We start from the raw sequence: 3,568 nt of genomic DNA, 5'->3' as shown, positions 1-3,568 counted from the left end.
TATGGAACAGCAGGGACTGTGAAGCAACACAAACATAGGCACAGCCACATGCATACAAACAATAACATACGCACTATACAGACACATACACATGGATTTTGTGTTGTAGATATGTGGTAGTAGAGTAGGGGCCTGAGGGCACACACTTAATATGTTGTTAAATTTGTTGTGAATGTATTGTAATGTAAAAATATATATATATATATGTATAACTGCCTTAATTTTGCTGGACCCCAGGAAGAGTGGGGATCCATAATAAATACAAATGCTCTTAGTTTTAGAGATGTTCAGAACCAGTTTATTACTGGCCACCCATTCCAAAACAGACTGCAACTCTTTGTTAAGGGTTTCAATGACTTAATTAGCTGTGGTTGCTGATGTGTATATGATTGAATCATCAGCATACATGGACACACATGCTTTGTTTAAAGCCAGTGGCAGGTCATTGGTAAAAATAGAAAAGAGTAGAGGGCCTAGAGAGCTGCCCTGCGGTATACCACACTTTAGATGTTTGACATTAGTGAAGCTTCCATTAAAGAAAACCCTCTGAGTTCTATTAGATAGATAGCTCTGAATACACGATATGGCAGAGGTTGAAAAGCCATTACACATAAGTATTCTCAACAACAGGTTATTGTCAATAATATCAAAGTCTGCACTGAAATCTAACAATACAGCTCCCACAATCTTCGTATTATCAATTTCTTTCAACCAATCATCAGTAATTATGTGTCAGTGCAGTACATGTTGAGTGCCATTTTCTATAAGCATGCTGAAAGTCTGTCGTTAATATGTTTACAGAGAAGTAGCATTGTATTTGGTCAAACACCATTTTTTCCAACAGATTGCTAAGAGCTGGCAGCAAGTTGATAGATCTGCTGTTAGGCCTGGAGGGAACCAGTAAAGGCCACTTTAACAGTCTTGGATAGCGGAATGACTTTGGCTTCCCTCCAGGCCTGAGGACAAAGACTTTCCTCTAGGCTCAGATTAAAGATATGATAGATAGGAGTGGCTATAGAGTCAGCTACCATCCTCGGTAGCTTTCCATCTAAGTTGTCAATGCCAGGAGGTTTGTCATTATTTATCGATAACAATCATTTTTCCACCTCTCCCACACTAACTTTACAAAATTAAAACTTGCAATGCTTTTCTTTCATTATTTGTTTTTTTGTACGAGTATGATGGCTCACTGTTCATTGTTGGCATTTCCTGCCTAAGTTTTCCCACTTTGCCAATGAAGTAATCATTAAAATAATTGCCAACATCAAATGGTTTTGTGATGAATAAGCCATCTGATTCGATGAAAGATGGAGTTGAATTTGTCTTTCTGCTCATAATTTCATTGAAAGTACTCAAGTCTTTATATCATTGATCTTGGCTTCATAATACAGTTTCTTCTTCTTTTTGTTGAGTTTAGTCACATAATTTCTCAATTTGCAGTAAGTCAGCCTGTCCGATGTGCAGCCAGACTTATTAGTCACTCCTTTTGCCCCATCTCTTTCAACCATACAGTTTTTCAATTCCTCATCAATCCATGGAGCCTTAACAGTTCTAACAGTCAGTTTCCTAACAGGTGCATGTTTATCAATAATTGGAAGAAGCAATTTCATAAATTCATCAAGTGCAGCGTCTGGATGCTCCTTATTAATCACATCAGACCAACAAATATTTTTTATGTAATCCAAATAAGAGTCACAGCAAAATCTTTTGTATGATCTCTTATACACTATTTTAGGCCCAGCTGTTGGAACTTTGGCTTTCCTGGATATAGCCACTATATTGTGATCACTGCATCCAATGGGTACAGATACAGCTTTAGAACAAAGTTCTACAGTATTAGTAAAAATGTGATCAATACGTGGATTATCTTGTTCCTGTAGTGTTTGTAAACACCCTGGTAGGTTGATTAATAACCTGAACCAGATTACAGGCACTGGTTACAGTTAGAACAGTGGAGGCTGCTGAGGGGAGGACAGAACATAATAATAGCTGGAACGGCGTAAATGGAATGGCATCAATAACATGGAAACCATGTGTTTGATGTATTTTATTCCATTCCACAAATTCTGCTCCAGCCATTACCACAAGCCCATTCTGGGCAGTGCTTACCAAAAGGATGCTCCTAGGGTGGGAGACAGACGGGTGGGCAGTGTTTACCAAAAGGATGCTCCTAGAGTGGGAGACAGACGGGTGGGCAGTGCTTACCAAAAGGATGCTCCTAGGGTGGGAGACAGACGGGTGGGCAGTGTTTACCAAAAGGATGCTCCTAGAGTGGGAGACAGACGGGTGGGCAGTGCTTACCAAAAGGATGCTCCTAGGGTGGGAGACAGATGGGTGGGAGACAGCTGCTTACCATAATACATTCAAATGCAAAAAGAAAGAGGTGTCTCTATTCTATTTTCCAAAAGTATACATGTTCAAGTGGGAAAAGAGTTTAAGGACAAAGAGGGACGAATCTTGATTTTACTTGTAAAGATTTCAGGACAAAACATAATATTGGGAAATATTTATGCTCCAAATTAGTAGGACCCAGACTTCTTCCTTCAATTTAACAGAATAATACTGGATTTCGGTAATTTTCCTCTGGTACTAGGGGGGATTATAATCAGGTCCCTGATGCTTTTTTAGATAAATCCAAAACTGTTCTGACCAGGACCTCAAAAACTCAAGAAGCAATTAAAACACTGTGTAAAGATGCTGGTCTTTATGATATATGGAGATTGATAATCCAACCGCTCGTGATAATACATTATTTTCAAATAGGCACACTGTTTATTAACGCATCAACTACTTTCTGATCTCTTGCAGTGTGGGCACGATAGCTGTGACAGATCACCCATTGATCTGATTGTTGGAGTAGAAGAAGAAAGAGACATATGTAAATGTTGGTGAATGAACACCAGCCTCTTACAGGACAAGGTGTTTTGTGAATGAACACCAGCCTCTTACAGGACAAGGTGTTTTGTGAATGAACACCAGCCTCTTACAGGACAAGGTGTTTTGTGAATGAACACCAGCCTCTTACAGGACAAGGTGTTTTGTGAATGAACACCAGCCTCTTACAGGACAAGGTGTTTTGTGAATGAACACCAGCCTCTTACAGGACAAGGTGTTTTGTGAATGAACACCAGCCTCTTACAGGACAAGGTGTTTTGTGAATTCCTTAAAACACACAACGATATTCTTTGAAACAAACAACAATAGTGTGAAACAGGTACATGTCTGGGAAGCTTTTAAAGCTCACATACGCAGAGTAATGATCGAACGATCAGCTACTATTAAGAAACTAGTGTGATGGATCAGCTTGTCCGAAACACCCTAAAACAGGCGGGAGGTATGAAATGACCAGACCGGAGGCAGTGGTTACTTATCTTTTGTATTGTCAATAAACTGGTTTTCTTTCACCGACAAAATGATTCCAGTACAGGGTAGCGTCCAACGCTGGAACAACAGTGGGGAAAAAAGGAATAATAAATCAACTAAGCAGTTGACCAAAAGGGAAAACAAAACAACAAAAGGCTTCACCCGTCTTTAGACTATCATCTACACATAATATTTACAGGTGGTA

This window comes from Coregonus clupeaformis, chromosome 1 (assembly GCF_020615455.1).
Source record: "Coregonus clupeaformis isolate EN_2021a chromosome 1, ASM2061545v1, whole genome shotgun sequence".
NCBI lineage: Eukaryota > Metazoa > Chordata > Actinopteri > Salmoniformes > Salmonidae > Coregonus > Coregonus clupeaformis.
The sequence above is the reverse complement of the archived record's forward strand: the minus strand, read 5'-3'. Positions refer to the sequence as shown.